This window comes from Periplaneta americana, chromosome 8, assembly GCF_040183065.1.
Source record: "Periplaneta americana isolate PAMFEO1 chromosome 8, P.americana_PAMFEO1_priV1, whole genome shotgun sequence".
Lineage (NCBI taxonomy): Eukaryota > Metazoa > Arthropoda > Insecta > Blattodea > Blattidae > Periplaneta > Periplaneta americana.
Window position 1 is genome coordinate 143,822,330 of NC_091124.1, and position 18,825 is coordinate 143,841,154.

Here is an 18,825-nt window from a genome sequence, read left to right on the forward strand (position 1 = left end):
TTGCCTGCTGATACGCAACTTGGGCGTGGGTTCGATTCCTGTAAGCCTGATTACGTAGTTGAAGTTTTTTCCAGAGGATTCCCCAACGGTATAGAGAATGTCTTGTACTCTACGACGAATCATCGGCCTCATCACGACAAATACCATCTCATTATCACTAATTCCACCGGCGCTAAATAACCTAGTAGCTGATACAGCGTCGTTAAATAACTAAAATAAAAATGTGACAGGGCATTCATAGGATTCCTGTAATTGTGTGCAAAGTTACCCTCAGTTGGGCGTTATTGTGATATCCAAACTTTTAAGGATTTGGCTCTTATTTATAACAATAAAATTGTAAATGTGATTAAGAGTTAAATAAATGTAATACAATTTATACATCGTATTATTAATGATTATTTTTCTTTCATTTCTTTATTGAATAAATACCATACAGAGCTTTCATTTCAAAACTTTCCAGTCTAAATAACTGTTTATTTATATTAAATTTAATTAAAAACACATCAATTTAGATTTTGAGGTCGAACTTATTGTTATTGTTATTGTGATATCCAAACTTTTAAGGATTTGGCTGTTATTTATAACACTAAAATTGTAAATGGATTAAGAGTTAAATAAATGTAGGGGAGAGTCGGGTAGTATCGGACATCGGGTGATATCGGACAGTGAGTTTCTTTCATCTACCACACGATGATAGTACCTGATTGACATGGTTACGTTTCTATGATGTCGCATAGAGAAACGTAACCATGTCATTCAGGTACTACCATATGGTGGTAGATGAAAGAAACGCACTGTCCGATACTACCCGATGTCCGATACTACCCGACTCTCCCCTAATACAATTTATACATCGTATTATTAATGATTATTTTTCTTTAATTTCTTTATTGAGTAAATACCATACAGGGCTTTCATTTCAAAACTTTCCAGTCTAAATAGCTGTTTATTTCCATTAAATTTAATTAAAACACATCAATTTAGATTTTGAGGTGGAAGTTTAAAATTAGTGTTCATTAAATTTTAGGTTTCACACCCACTCCTTCATCCACCCCTTTCAAATTTGAAATGACACTCCTACATTATGATGCTTGAATCTAAAAAATATTGATAATCAATATTCTCATTCATTTGTTTTTACATCTTCTATCTTCTATCGTCGCCTGGTTACCTGGATTTGTTTTATTTATTTTAATGTATTCTATTGACCCCTTCAATCTGTAAAATTATATCATTTCCATCCTTTATATAACTTTACATACATTAAATGCTTATTTTCATAAATAGAAGGAAATAATATTAGAAATGTAGTAAGTATAGTTATTTTTATACATTAGTGTAACATTAACTGTATATGTATCTACTTACTGTAAATAATACTGGTTTTAAGTGGATTTAATGCATTTTCTAAATTTGTTACAAACTTATCTGTATCTACTTTTTCTTCTTCCTTCATATCTTCCTCCCTTATTTTTCTTGTTTTCTGTTTAACGTGACTTTGTAAGTCTAGGCATGCATCGGATGTATATCCGTCGAACGAGATAACGGAGATCGAATGTAGACCCTAGAGTATAGTGAAATCTTTTAATCTGAAAAACTAATGAGAATTTAGAAATATTCTAAATATCCAAAATTTGAATTAATCAAAAAATTATTTTTTAGATGATTCATATCAATAAATATACTATGCGCTCGTATACAGTAATGAATAATGAACGTGTAATGTATAGTCGCTCCAAAAATGATTAAGCGCACTTTTGATAGCGCATATGACAAGAGTCCCGACGCTGCGTTCACATGAGCACGTTTTCTGAATTTCAGGTAGGCTAAGTTTACATGTTAACCGGACTCATATTCGGATATGGAAGAGAGAGAAAAGACAAGTTGGAGAACTGCGTGGTTAGCGATACAGTACTGATTGAAATCGACCGATGGCAGTTGCAGACTGGCATGGGTACAAGTCCTCCTTCCGTCTTCTTTTATTATTATTATTATTATTATTATTATTATTATTATTATTATTATTGTTTTAAATTTAGCTCATTCCATGTTGTTATGAGACACGTGGATATGGTTGGCAACACAATCTTCGTAGGTCCTTTACATTTCGAATTTCAGTAAATTTCCTTACGATCCTCATCACTGTTGTATGTGGAATTGATTGTGATCTGTATACATATCATTAAATAAATTCTCCGCCTCCCGATGAGATCGTTGCCTATCTCCGTAGCCAAGCATAATTAAAATTAAAATTCTTTCCCTTACACTCAACATAAGATAGAATTATTCAACGCACTAAATGTCAGATTCATTTCCTTAAATAGTAAGGGTTTCTGTATCAATAAACATGATTCTATGGATATAAACAAAGGACAGTCAAATGATAGTAAACAGGAAAGCGTTTTACTCATATTATTCGTTAGTCCTAACTTTTCTGTTTTCTTGAATTAATGATAATAAATTTGTACAGAAGTATCTAGTGTGGGTACTTTTTGAAAAGCTTTCAATGATCATTATTCGAAAATATAAACATATATTGGGTATTCCATTTAAAATAAGAGAGTTGGAGTTACTCCGGTTAATCCGAAAGTAGAAAAACTCTCTAATACAATTATTGAGTTCTTAGTATACGGCTACCTCCACACACTGAGTTTCAAGTCACTGAACCACATGCTTCAAAAGTTATTTAGGTAGTGCGGAACTTTTAACTAACTGTAGGCCTATATAGTCAACAGTTATTCGTATATGAAAGGTAAACGATAATGGATAAAAAAAATACTGAAATTTAAATATGTATTTTTTTAAGTTCAATGGGGTTCAAACTCGGGAACCCCCCCCTTGCGTACGCCCCCTGGGTTCACTGTTTTTAAATGTTATTTAAACATTCCATTAGAAAAAAAACAAAAGAAATCGGCACATTTTTCATAATAAACAGTAAAGAATTAAACATTAATTAACTTTTCGCAAAATATTATCTTGAAACATATTAACCAAAAACGTCATCTATGAAAAGGAAAATAAAAGTAACGGACTGGAATCGAACCCGAAATCTTCAAATCAGTTACTCTATGCCTTAACCAGCGCGACTGAACTTTCACATCTAAGAGTAGAGCTGCTGTGTATCATACTACTAAACGTTGATAGATATGCCTAATTAAAAGCGATGTGTGTATTTCTTAATACTAGTATAAGTGATTAAAATGAGCTATTGTAAAGGTCAATTAATTAAATTGAACCATTTCGTTCTCCAGAATGATGTAATAAAGTTAGGGACGGAGGAAAAGGCTTTAAATAGCACAATATTATTTCCGTATGGTGTGAACTGATCGAAGTGGTATAGCGGATGTGCAGATGTGCCCAAGAGATGAAAATATTAAGCGCTCCATCTTTTTTGGAGCGACTGTACTTTAGCTCAGTGGTTCACAACCGGTGTGTCTCTATATTTTACAACGATGTCTTTGATATGGTTCATTTTATTTTGAGACAGACTTTACCAATGAAATGTGAACACTTGCAACAATGCTCAGTTTAATTTTTCTGCCTGGCGATAATTCAAATGAAAGTGAATACCAGCAACAATGCTTCGTTTATTCTTCCCACTTAATAATAAACAAAGTAGGGTAAACTCATCTAATTCCGTGATAATAAGGTTTTATTGCTGTTATTTCCATATGACGACACAAAATAATATTGTTTATTACTGTAAACATGTGTTCAAACGTCGTAATATGACAATCCGTGAAGTAATAACTGATAGCTGTGTTTACGTGGAGAGAAAAAAAATTAAAAGCATCACTCACATTTCATTTAATTCCGTGATATTTCACTTAATTCCGTGACACTGTAACCTTAATTCCGTGACACAATAGTGTACATAAAATAAAGACAGAAAAATCTTACACTGTGACCTTGAACATTAACATGAACGTAATTATCCTAATTAAAGTTATTCATTATTCATATAATCAACTTGAATCACCACGATCAACATCAGAAGTGGCACATCTATCACACATAAAACATCAACATCAGATTCTGCAATTTGACACTTCTCATGATATGTTTTCCCACAGAATGAGCAAGCAATCCAATTTTCATTATTTCGTTTTTTGACGTCAGCATTATAGCATCCGTTACATACTCCACAAACCCAATTTTCATTGTTAGAACTGGCTCGTGATGTGGATGGCTTTCCTTGATAAGATTTTGTAGACTTCTGCGGTGAAGCATCAGCTGGAGGTTTGGTTGGTAGCGTAAGGCACTTGGCTCTGACATCTATTTTGCGGTTAACCGTTCTCTTTTTCTTTGATGGATCATATGTGGGTGTTTTCAACAAATCTGTTACAGTCTGACGTCGTTTCTCTTGTGTTCAAACAGGCAACTGAACAGAATCATTTTGTTGTGATGAAACAGACAGCTGAGCAAACTCTTTCTTCTGGAAGGTCACCCTGCGTTTGTTGACTTCCAAGAGTTGGCTTGTCTTTTAATTTGCTAGCTGTAAGGGCTTCATCTGTCAAAGAAGATGGGTTGAATGGATAAACTCCCGTTTTAGAAAACTCTGAACGGGTATTTGTCGATGTCATTGCCTTCTCATATGCCAAACTGAACAACTTTTGCAAGTCAAATCGTGTTGGTGCAACATTGGAGTTCGCCGTATGAAAGTTCTCCAACTCATTTCTAAAGCTTGCTTCAAGGGACGATAAACACTGACACCTAATGGTTGCAGAATATGGCTGGTATGAGAGGGCATGGTGAAGAGGACGATCTTGTTTTCTCTGGCCAAAGCCAACACATCAGGACCTACGTAACTTCCATGTGAGTCCATCAACAAAAGGAAAGGTCTGCTTGGAGGGATGTTCTTCACAAAGTGACGCATCCAATCAAGAAAGAGATCACAATTGATCCACCCATTTGCTGACAGTCAGATACTCAGTTATCTTTAAGAGTCTGGGTAGATAAAGCTTGGGACCAGTTCCTGACTAAAAAATATCTAAGAGTTCCGAGAATCGAACCCACGTGCGGATCAGAGAACAGAGTGCTGATCCCTATGAGAAGATGGTCATTATATATATATATATATATATATCATATGCAAAATTTTCTTCATTTTAATTGGCGGTAATATTCGATTACTTAATATAAATTATCTAATTATTATAAATAAATATTATACAATTAATTAAAATAGATGACAACTAGTCGTACAGGCTATATGACGTTCATTTAACGAGTTTTCATTTTCTGTTCACTTAATTCCGTGATACACTAAGGCAGCCAAATGTTTAAAATCCTTAAGAAATTGTGCAGACAACTTAAGGTTTGTAGACTAAATTATATAAGTTAACTGACAACTGTGTACACATTCTAAATCTTCAAAGCAATCTCCATAGAAATATATATTCATACACACGTATAATTATGCACATACCTGTTTTTTTTTTAACTTATTTTAGGATACGACACCAGGACAACTCAAACCAAGCTTCTTAGCAATGGCGTACTAAGAAATGACTTCCTGTTAGCAGTGCACTTGTTCCAAGTAGCCCAAACTTCTTGAGATGGTAGCTGATTAGTGCTGCTATCCATTGAACAAACTACCAACAATTTGTCATGTACACATAATTCAGTAATATTCATTATATTCAGTATAACGGAATTACATGAGTCACGGAATTAGATGAGTTTACCCTATACTGTAGAATCGTCCGAGCATATTGGTCAGTTTCAGTAGGCCTATATAGGCTACGTGTGAGCGGGTGATAGTGCGATTATTTTATCAAAAGTGCATTATTTCGATTTTATCATGGACAAAATTTTTTAATTAGAAAAAGACAATCTGAATCAAGTTCTGGGTTAGATGACAGCAGTGCTAATTCAAATAATGTGAGCGAAAATTCCCTACGTTTCGTTAATATTGTGATGAGTACTTGCAATATCGTTTTACATGGCGTGGAGATGAATATGAACAAAATCCCGAGTGTCTTATATGCGGAAACATTTTGTCAAATCTGTCGATGGTGCCGAATAAACTAAAAATGCATTTAGAACTGCCGTTTTCAACGTCATACTTGTGTGAATCATCATTTTCTACCATAAAAATAGTGAAATCTAAGCAAGGAACAGACTGCTGTCTCTTGAAGATGATTTACGCGTTGACCTGTCAACCATTGAGAGTAAACATATCGGTTGCTATAGTAACCATCGTTCTTTATCATTTACTACCGCTCCCATTTTGCGCTGCTTACGTCTCAACATTTGTGTATTTTCTCTTTTCTCATCTTCACTCGCATATTTTCCAAATTTAACGCATATTTTTTAAATTTAACTTGTCGACTGCTGATATTTGCTCAATTGAGACTGTAGCCTGGTTCATTACGAATCGTTTAACACCACTGTGGACGTTCTATCGTTTCGAATTCTCGAGTTACACCGCCTCGGCTGCCGCGCGACCCGCTAATTTGTGCCTCAAATTCTGTTGTCCCGAGTATTGCTAGATGATGTCATCCGCTTCATTTGAAGGTCACGTTGGATACATTTATCCTTCGTCTGTCGATCTCCGTTTACTTTATTAAAATGTGTCCTGTAGTTTAGAAATTATGGAAGCGACAAAACTGGCCTAAAAATATGTCGGTCGACTTTCTGGAGTGGCACTCTAGTATTGGACCTTAGTTATAGACGTATTCACATCAACGTAAAAAAAACAACTATTTTTGCTAGCGTAAATGTATGTGTGCTTCATGCCTCGACATTGTGACTGCGTACGTACAGTAATGAAGATTTTCACAATTTTTTCTCTTCCAACTTATTATTTGGTGGGTAAAATGGGGAGGAGGATAAATAAATTTGTAAACAATAGCGTTAGACATCCCCCCTGTTGCTCTTACCTGTGGTCAGTCACAGAATAATGGTACTATGTCTGTAATAGTAACAATGACCTTTTTCTGTTCCACTATCTAAAATTTAAAGACAGAATTTGAATAACTGGTATCAATAAGTAACCGAGAATAGCACGGAACGCTATAGAACTTTCTCTATAATTTTCATTGAATATTTGTTGAAATTAATGAAGTCCTTTCTTCCAAATATAAGCTTCAAAAATTCGAATTAAATGTGAATGTCTAACATTGGTTTAAATAAGGATTCCTAGGGGAATAACCATTTATTCGAATTATCCAAAGTCGAATTAATCGATCTTACTGTATCATGTACGAATGTAGTTATGACGTAGAGAGGAATATAATTGATAACATGAGAAAACTGTTCCGGAATACTTTAAATATACCTATAATGATAAATTATTAGTCACCTTCTTAGCAATTTTTTTTTTCATTTAGAAATGCGAAGTTTCTCTTCACATCCAGCGATATATGAAGAGAACTCTTAAAATACGTTTACGAAATGTCGAGTAACTCCGTGGCAACGAATGCCTGATAGTTCAGTTCAGTTGTACTGTGAATGGAATCAGACAAGTGTGTTTGTAAGGAGAAGAGCGGTTAATTTCCCGACCTCTGACACTTGTCGTGCAGGCGGAAATTAGTGTTAGACAACGACATGCACGTGCAAATGAAGGGAAATTTCCGAAGCTACCTGCGACAGCAAAACTGCAGTAAATGCATGTCACTTCTAGAACAGCACCTTGCAATTGATGTGAAACATCAGCAATGTATAAACTTCATCAACATGGTTCTGGAAACTGTCTGCTGCTTTGCTATATCCGAATAGACGATAGAGGTTCGAGAGATTAATCAACCAGTATTTTCGGGACATTTCATTAGACAAATTGTACAGTATAGCGTCTCGTTTAGGCACAATGTGCAGGTAACGTGTGGGAGAGGACGAGCCGTACGATAAACACGAGGGATGCACAAGGTTTTAGTTACAACATTTATGGCGGAGCATTAGTTGAAATCATATTTTCCAAAAACGCACAGAACAAAAGAACACAAATTGTATAACGTTATCATATACACATTTTAACAAACAAGCAATTATAGCGTTGAAATAATTTAATATAACAAATCAGCAGCTTTTTTTACGGTCATGAATTTAATTTTTTATATGACTAACATAATATCACCGTCTTCTGTGGCCGAATTAACGAAACTACAGTATATTGGTTTCAAGTGACAACACTATTTCCTAACCATAATTACAGTACTGTAGTTTTGTTAATTCGGCCACAACAGACGGTGATATTATGTTAGTCATAGATAGAATGAAATTCATGACAGTAAAAAATGCTGTTTGAAAGCAACATCATATACTGTAAGTAGCAAAACTTGAGTTGTTATATTGAATTATTTCAACGTTGCAATTGCTTGTCTGTTAAAACGAGGTCTGCTTTTCTGTATGCCATTTATTCCTCCCATGAAACAATCTCCTTGGAATTTTTAAATATCCTGTGTAGGTCTCAGTCTTTCTGCTGTATATGGTCGTCTCCATAGACGAATTCTTATGGAACCTGGATGTAGACCGAAGCGTGATTCGTTGGTAAAGAGGACCTGACTCCAGTGGCGGCTCGTGAACTTGTGGATTGGGAGAGCTGCAGTAGATTTCGGACATACAAATTTCTCTTCTTGATACCATCTATACTAATAATAAATCTGTAGCCGAAATTTTTCTGGTAATTTTCGATTTTCCAAAAATAATTGGTCCTAACATATATAATTAACCACCCTGAAACCGAAAATCGCTTTTTTGAAATTTTTGTTTGTATGTCTGTCTGTCTGTCTGTCTGTCTGTATGTTTGTTACCTTTTCACGCGATAATGGCTGAACGGATTTCGATGAAAATTGGAATATAAATTAAGTTCGTTGTAACTTAGATTTTAGGTTATATGGCATTCAAAATACTTTATTTAAAAGGGGGTTATAAGGGGGCCTGAATTAAATAAATCGAAATATCTCGCTTATTATTGATTTTTGTGAAAACTGTTACATAACAAAAGTTTCTTTACAAATAATTTGCGATAAATATTATTCCTTCAAAAAATTTGATAGGACTGATATGTAATGAGATAAATGAGTTTTAAAATTAAAATAACTGCCATCTAAGGCGGTGTATTGAATTAAAAAACAAATGACTTCGTCTATAAGGGGCCTTGGACAGCAACAATCGAAAGCTATGAAAGATAGCATACAGATAATGTTTCTGCGTTTCTATCAAGTAATATCGGAAGCTAAATTAACCGATTTGTATAATTAATTATTAATTCACCATTGGAAAGTGTAGTTTCTCTAGATGGACATAATGCTATAATGTTATCACAGTAATTTCTGAGTGAATCGAGGACAGGTAAGATTAAAATAGATTCTTATGCACAGAAAACTTGATAGGCTATTCTGTATATTCGTTTCCTGTATTTCCTAAACTAATTTTTATGACCAAATGAGTGGTCTCTGGATCAAAATGATCGCATTTTAATTTTTAATTCAATTTAAATTAAGTAACAGAATAAACGATTTATCCTCCTATCAAACACAATGTTCCCTGGATCAAATGTCCTATTTTAATTATATAATTACTTTATATTTATTTCTAACGGGTGCAGCGGAGCGCACGGGTACGGCTAGTTACTAAAAAGTATAGGACAAAAATAAATGCACTACATATCGAAAAACCAATACTTCCTGACTTAGTTGGGAGATGTCTGTGGGACCATTTGCTAATACCTAAGAAAAACTAATACCATCGATTTCAGTCTGAATTTCAGATCGGCATGCACTCAACTTACAATCTACCAGTTCATTCTGAATTGTCTTAGAATAACCTTAAACAGTGGCATGTTCCAAATGATTTTTGAGAGGCTCATTTATATTACTCACGAACTGTAGCAACCCACGAAACACATCAGGGTTCTTCGAATCGTTTTTTCATATTGGCCACAAAATTTGATACAATCAATATTTTTTAAAATAATTTCACAATTTTTTCTCACTTCTTGATTATGTTTGAGAATGTTTGTTCTGTTCGTTTCACTTATTTACGCAGCCAATATTAGTTTTGCCTAACATAACCAATGAAACAACATTTTTCAGGTGAGACTGCGAAGATTCGTGCATTTTGCTTTTTAGGGGAAAATGTCCTAAATCTGTCACACCACTCCTAGTCCATGCAGCATCACTACCGAAGAGGAGGCAAGGAAAACAAAATACGGTTTTTTTTTTGTTCACATCCATGTAAACACAAATGCTTAGCGTAAATTTCATTGTTATACTTCCTTACATATATCAACTATTTCGGCTGAATGAAGCTTGAGTAAGATTTAAGTCGGGTAACGGACGACCCTTTAATTTCACTTCATTACATCAATATTCTCCGCAAGGGAAAGTTGAGAAAAATAAAATTAATATTCTGTAATTCACACACACTCATGCTTGAAAATTTGCACTGGTTAAGTTACGGTATTGAGACGTCACACCAAAGCAACACTCAGATATACTGATGGTCAACAATTTTCTAGAAATGGAAAAGAAGTGTCTTTCGTATTTTACGCGCTATATCAAAAGGATTCTACTCGGGAAATCATTTTGAGTTAAGGAAAATATTAGGTTCTGCTGGAGGCTGGATACATACGTAATAATAAGGCAAAAGAGAATATTAATTTCGCTACATTAACTCGATAAGATTTTACAACAATAAGTATGTGAAAGAAAATAAACATTTTGTCATTAAGTTTCAAGGGAATAGAGAATCCATTTGACGCAGCATTACAATAGCGGTGTGGGAGGAGAGGAAAGATCCCTTGTGGCCTGGCTCTGCAAGCTACTACAGCGAGATATGGGTTTTAAACAGCGGCAGTTTCCCTCTGCTTCCCTTCACCTCTCTACCCCCTGACCATGCAAGACACACTCTTTATGAGCTGACCACCCCAGGACGACTTTGAATGCAGTGTCAATTCCAATACAGTCGACGCGCAAAAAGATTATGCATAAGATAATAGTACATATTCCCGGCCTGATGAAATATAAAGCAATTTACCAATAAAAGCTGTAACAATTCTTCTACAAATTAAAATAAATATTATTTTTATTTTCCTGTCAAAGCAGGGATTGCTGCAGCTCCGCAGCTCTTATGGACGAGCCGCCCCTGCCTGACTCCATTGATCATCTGCCCAATCACCATGTTGCTGACACCACAAAAAACGACTTCTCGATTCCCACGTCGAATAACTGGACTTCTCAATGGTCGGCTGGCACTAAGGCCTCTCTCATGTAATCTGTTCCTAACAGTCTGGGTTGACACAACCGCATTCCCAGCGTTCTGCAACGAATTTCTTAACATCTCAACAGTTGAAGTCTTTCTCTCAATGTACTTAGGTACAGAAATCTAATTTGTGTGACAGTTGTAATTCGGGACAGCCAAATTCATGATATCGACTCCACATTCTTGATATTACGCTTCTTCCAGTATTAAGAACCCTCTCTGCATCACCTTTTGTTCCACCATTTTCAATTATACAATCCACCTTAAACATGTCATCGTGGCTTAAATGACGAGCGTTACGCGTACATTTCTACTATCTTAACAGTTCTTTGATGTTTTACACTGTTTAAAATTATCAAACTCCTCTGTTATTAGTAAACTCATTACTCTGAACCACTAAAATAAGAAATTCCAATGTAATAATATCAATAAACCGAATCACTGGTTACCATGGTCTCTAGCGGACAGACAAATAAGTAACTCATGTATATCCAATGTTTATAATTTATTTGGGTATACAAAAAATTTTCTTTAAAACGTCATCTGTTTCTTAGACAATTTTGATGTGTATTTACTTTTCTCTTTCCAAGGCAATTTATGCTATTCAGTCGTTGGATTCTATACTGCAGCATAGGCCTCATTTAGGCCTACAGTATTATTTATTTCGATTCTGCAAATACTTTCCTTTCCCTTTTTTGTCCTTTTGATCACCAGATGAATTTATTATCATAACCTTTTTATTGTGAATTTTATTTAATTTTCGTATTTCTTTTCTTTTTTATTATTGTCTTATTACATTCCGTTTATTATATTCTTCCTTACGTTTTCCATATTAACTATTTGTACTGAATGAGTTGCTTTTACTATATTACAATGTATTTTACTTTCTTTTTTTTATTGTGGTATTATTTTCATGTTGTTTAGTGTAGATGTTATTATGCTATTATTATTTTTTTTGTAATATGTTAGTATTCTATTCTTTAACTTTTTCTTAAATTTTCACTGCTTGTATACTTTGTGACCTGGTAGAGTGTAAGAGAAGGCCCTATGGCCTTAACTCTGCCAGTAAAATAAAGACTCATTATTATTATTATTATTATTATTATTATTATATTATTATTATTATACTTAAAAGCATAGAGATTAAATTACGGAACCGCCATTACATATTCAAGGTTATAGAAACTTAGGAGTAAAGAGGTAGAGGTGCTTATCGAGAGAGACATGGTGTATCTCCAGACACTTCAGCCAAGTAGGTTCTTTGTTTTTTCGTTACAGATGATTTGCGTTCCGATTGTCTTGAACGCCTAAGTCACCTGCACGAAACACCACACTACACATTCTTCTCCAGCCATCAATTACGTATGCGATATCTCTGGTGATGGTCTGCCGTATCTCGAAGAGCTGCATGAGTCACATCTTCGTCAGGCAAGGACGAACCCGGGGTCCAGGTGTCTGTAAGTCTTCTAGAATTCACTATCACTGCCATCTACCAGTCTATGGACAGACTTTGACTAACACCCACAATGGCGAAAATCGATTCGGCGCCCCGCAAACACAAGGTGTGCCTTATTTTGAAGACGGAGATGACATTGAAAGGGAAACTGCGGAGAGAGAGCTATGAAATGACAAGATAAAAAAGGAAGAACCCCGATAAAAATCCTGAGAACCTTGGCTTTGTCCACCACAAATATAATTCCTCTAGCGCCTAGATTTGAATCAGGATCGCGATCGTCGTAAGCCAGCGCTCTGCCAACTGAGCTTTGTAGAACCCTAAGTTAGAAAAATAAAAGCGACTTATCACTCACTTGTCGCTTCTATAGTCTACTGCTTTCCATAATGTCCGGCAGGCGACGTAAACATTGCTGGCAGAGGAAGGGAGAAGGATAATTGCTATGTAATCTATAGCAGAGATCACATTTCAGGCTTATCTTGAAATTGGACGGAGGTATAAGGCTTCAGATGGCAGTACATGTTGATATTTTCTGCTTCTATAATAGGCCTAAACAATTTGCAGGCAGCGCAGGAAGACAGCCATTTATCCTACTTCTCAATGATTCTCTCCAACTTTGAGGCTGTGCTCTTTGTGTCTCACATCATTGTCTGGATCTATATTTGTTCACGCTCCTGTCACAGTCTAGTATATACACTCACGAAGCATGAGTTGTGATGGTGCTAGGAACAATAGACTGTGCCAGTAATATTTCACATTGTCTGTAACGAGGCGATATTAGCGATCCTAGTGGTTAGCAACTATTTATGGATGCATATTTACTACGTATTGAGCTTCGTGACTGTATATACTAGACTGTGCTCCTGTTACTCTATCACGTAAATAAGTGCGAAAGAGAAATATTCAACCTATGTTACAGTGAAGCAACTTAACAACTGATTATTAAGTTTTGACCTCTACTCCGTGATTCTGTTTTCCCACTTACTTTTTTTGCTCCAACGGTATGAAACAGTGAAATCATGACAAAGATTTGTCTCTTAAAAATTGAAATTTGTATAATATAGTGCTATGTCGTGTAGCGTAAATTTGCCAGTGGTTGTGTTGCATTTCCTACCATAGCCGGTGATTTCTGGATTTTACTATGTTAATGTAGTCAGAAGGGATTTGTAGTCACCTTTAACAAATATAAGTATGCAAACTAAAGATAATGCTGTTCAAAGTCTTGTTGTAACTAGAATATGCCGAGGTTATTGTCTCTTTGAAAGGACTGTTATATTCAATGCGGAAGAAATTTGGACCTAACAAGAAATCAATTGCGTGAAAATGATGGAAGGGTAAGCTTAAAATGACTATAATTTTCACTTGTACAAACTAAATAAAGTAGATAACAGATGACAAAGTTGAACGTTAGGTGAATTTCTATAGCATCAGTTTAGAATAATGGGGATCCGAGCTCAGATTTCTGCGATTCAAAGTGAATTTGTGATGGCCGAAGACAGTGGCGGGGCAGATTTTCTTAGTGCGCTTAGTGCCTATATTCAGATGGGAAGGAAACGTACCGGTATTACATTAATTCACACGAATTATAGATCCTTAAAATAAATACAACATGTAGCAACGTTGTAGAACATAAATAGCAATAGTCATTCACTTTGCTGACTTGCAGAGCGATCGGTGTAAAGCCAAGTTTCCATTTTTGCAACTGCGCAGGAATAATGAGAGGCAAGCAACAGTTGCCAATTAAAACTGCATAGGGTTACTAGATGAAAAAAAATGTAAAAGCAGGACATTTTGTCTGAAAAAGCAGGATTTTCCACATAAAAGCAGGACATAATATATTAACTTGATACTTTACGTCAGACGCGGGCAAACAGGTAATCATGATTACATCCGGTAGCGGGGAGGGTTCTGACATCACGTTCCTCTCACCAACTTCCACCCCCTCTGTAAGCGACCCTTAGTTGATGTGACGGATTGTCTTTGCGATGTTGAAAATGTCAACCTCAGTGAATATTCATAAACGCCCATTTCAGGTAGATTGGGAAGAAAAATTCTTCTGTTGTACTCATGGAAAAAACGTGATATGCTTACTGTGCAACAAAATCGTTATAGAAACGTACAGAAGCCTACACACAGACATAATAAACAATGCCATAGGAATCACAGCTTAATTACAGGTAGGTAATCGTAGTTTGAAGTTACCTACACAGTAAGCTGAAATAATAATAGCCTATTAGCTACGTAGATCATTTTTCTGTTTTCACAAATTTTTAAACAAAATTTCGCTGTATCTTTTCTTTTCTATTTCTCGCTATCTCAATTTATAGGGCCAGAATATACGGAACAGCTTGAAAAATTAAAAACAGAAATATTAAGTAAATCAGAAAAGAGAGGACGCGAGTGCCTTGACTTAAAAACAAAAGGAAATTCTTTCCAATGACATAGTTGCATGGGAAGTCGCAAAATCATTAAAACTTTTAGTGACTGGGAATTTGTTAAAACATGTTTAATAAGTGTGGCGAATGTTATATCTCCTGAACAAGAGGAACAATATGAAAACATTAGTTTGTCTCGTCGTACTATAGGGAGAAGAATAAAAGATATTTCATATCTGGTGTATGAGCAACTAAAATTTAGTATATCCCAATTCATAGCGTATTTACTTGCTTTAGATGAAAGTTCGGTCATTGCTCAATCAGCATGGATCTTAAGGTAGCCTAAATCTTTTATTTTTATATCAACTTCATGTAATGAAATGTATACAATTAATTTAATTGCAAAACATTGATGAAAGCATGCTTAACACGCTGCAGAGATAATGTGTGCTCTTACCTTATATTATGTTTCTGTTACAGTTCGCTATTGCACATGAAAGGGATGAAGTACATTCCCCTACCACACAAAATCTCCTCTGTGTGGTGGGTAGTATCTCAAAATCTGCCCACTATTGCTTTACGTGATGTTTTTTTCAGTATGTTATATAATAGGCCTAAGTAATTTGTCAGCCTTTGTGTAATAAAATTATTACAAAACTAGTGTCGTGAATTAAATTAATTAACTAAATTATACGGATTATAAATAAGCTTTTACCTTATTTCATTTTCTGATTGATAATATTTATCTGATGATCCAACTTGTTTGAGCAAAAAATGTTTTTTATGCGGTAAATACTTGTGAAAATCCATATGCCATAGTTCTCTTGAATTAAATTTTACAAACATAATTCTTCTAACGGACACCAGATGAAGACGGTTTCTCTCTTTGGTCCACTGAGATTGGCGAGAAAGAAAAGCAGGACATGTCCGGCGAAATCCAGACGTCTGGTAACTTTTGGGTAACTTACATCTCGTTTTCATTGCGCACATATTTCTGCGATTTTGGATCCAGTCAGAAGAGCAATGCCAAAATATGATAATGTACGTAGCTATCACTGCAGCTGTTTTGATTATTTATTGTTGCTGAACAACCACAACAGAAGCGAAGAAAAATACATTCATTTTGGATTATCAAATATCACAAAGGAAGGGATGAAACTAGAATCATGATTGAGGAAGTGAAGCTGGTAGAAAAATTACTTTTTTTTTTTATTTTACGCAAACAATACGATCAGATTTTGAAATGATATTACAATTGATTGGATCACAAACAAATAAACGCAATAATGTTTTCGTGAAGCAATTCCAGTAACTACCAGACTGGCCACATGTTTAAGATTTTCAGCCACTTGTGACAGCTTTCTAAATTTAAGATTCGCTTTCAAAGTGTCAGTTCCTACTATTTCACATATTATAAAAGACGTTTGCCCAGCGATTGTGAAGGGTTTCTAAATTCACGTAAGATTTTTAAATTTAATTTAATTTATTGATAAAACATACAAAAAACAAAAATAAATAAGACAAAATAAAAGTTTGCAAATCTAGTCTTTCAGGTAAAGCTCCCTGTAAAGCAGATTTGAATAATTTCAAGGGAAAAATTGTTCCGGGGCCGGGTATCGATCCCGAAACCTCTGGTTGAACGTACCAGCGCTCTACCAACTGAGCTACCCGGGAACTCCATCCGCCACCTTCTCAACTTTTCCCTTTATATCCACACAACTCGTGTGGGCTGACGATACGCCAGAGACCCACATCGAGTGCACACAATCTCTGTGTGACTTGAAATAATTGTGGTTTTCTGTTAACGTGCACAGTGACGTATATATTATGCAAATCTAGTCTTTCAGGTAAAGCTCCCTGTAAAGCAGATTTAAATAATTTCAAGGGAAAAATAATTATGTGTTTTAGATTATTTTAGATTGATTGGATTATAGGTACAGAGTATGATACGTAAAGGTAGGAAGAGGAAGGCATTCAATGACACAATACGCAATCTTAATGAAGACCTTGAATCTATATCTGTATGGATTAGAAAATTCGATTTGACTCTCAATGTAAGAAAATTATAAGTAAACATTGTGGGACATCAACGTCTGTTATGCAACATTACTCCTGCTCTTCCAGTCAAATTAAATGACACAATAATCCCTTTTGCTTCCTGTAATAAAAACTTTGAAGTTTACTTCGCTATCTACGCACTTTAACTCGAACAACCAAGTAACTGATATTATCAAAAAGTGCTTTCCATACTGTATTCCTTAAAGAACATTCGAAAATTTCTCCCTCGATCACTAAAAAAAAAAAAAAAACTAGTGGATGCCACAGTGAGGTTGAAACTTTGGCTCATGTCTTGGGTTCATGCCCATTTGGCGAAACTCTTCGTAAGAGCAGACATCACAAGATCAGGTCAGTAATCGCAACCTTAAGTTCAATGGCTGCACTACGTATGAAGTAGTCCATGGAATAGCGGATACCGGAAGACTTCGGCGTATTAATATTATAAAATTTAAACCTGGAGAGACAAAAGGTTATATTTTGAATTCGATCATCAGATTCGATACGCATCAGATCAACCCGAGGAGGTTAATCTAGAGGAAAGGGCAATTTATAAACCAACTATCCCTTATTACAAAATATCATATAAACTCGGGGATATAGAAGTCATCGGATTAATGGTGGGCGCTAGAGGGACCATAACAAAACATTTCGCCTCATTCCGTCATAAATTTGGAGTCCCAACAACAACAATTAAGGAAATTTCTATGATAGCTTTGAAGCGTTCTCTGCAGATTTTACGGCGACACTTGTACTTCAATTCAAATTGCAGTTGAATTTTCTCATTCTATTTTTCATCTGTTTTTTATTTTACAGCAAATTTTAATTATTGTAAAATATTATCTACTGTTAATTTCAATTTATTGTAAACAAACTTCTTGTAAGACATTTTTGATGTCACATCTTAAATGTTACTGTTTAACATTCTTTGTCTTTGGCAACCTCACCAAGTTAAGGAAAAATTAAAAATTATAGTATGCCCCACTTTGATTATTGTGATTTTCTACTGACTGATCTCAAGGTCAACAACCAGTCGCAAAGATTACAACGTGTTCATAATTCTTGTGTTCGCTTCGTCTGCGATGTCATTCGCGCTGACCACATTACCCCATCCTTCCAAACTCTAAACTGGCTACGGCTTAACGAACGTAAACATTTTCATTCCCTAGTTCTCCTTTCCCAAATTATTTACACTGCCACCGGGTGCTTGCCCACTTGCAGTGTAAATAAATACATACATCAATCAATTTACACTTCTACACCTACTTACCTTACCTCTCACTTCACTTACCTATCATCTTATTACATTCTCTACACACACACGCAAAATAGCCATATACTAGTCATACTAACACATAAGACATCATCGTATTCATCATCATACATAATCTGGCTATCGCGCTTGCGGAATACCCTACTCAGTGACATCAGAGGCTGTCGGAATTTAACAATATTCAAAAACAAATTTATTAAGCATTTTCTTACTACGTAGACTGTAATGCAGTAGGCCTAAACTGTGTATTCCAACTTATTGCAAATGTTCGAAATTGTTACTGTTTGTTTCTCTTGATATTTGGAAAGTCAGCTGCTTTTTCTAGATATTTAGTCATTTTCCTTAATTATTAATATATTAAGCAGTCAATATATTGTATTAGTACTTTTTGTTCTCATTGTGATCTTATCTTCCTACTTGTCTATATACAGTATATTTTTTTTGTTCTTTTTTTTTTGCATTTT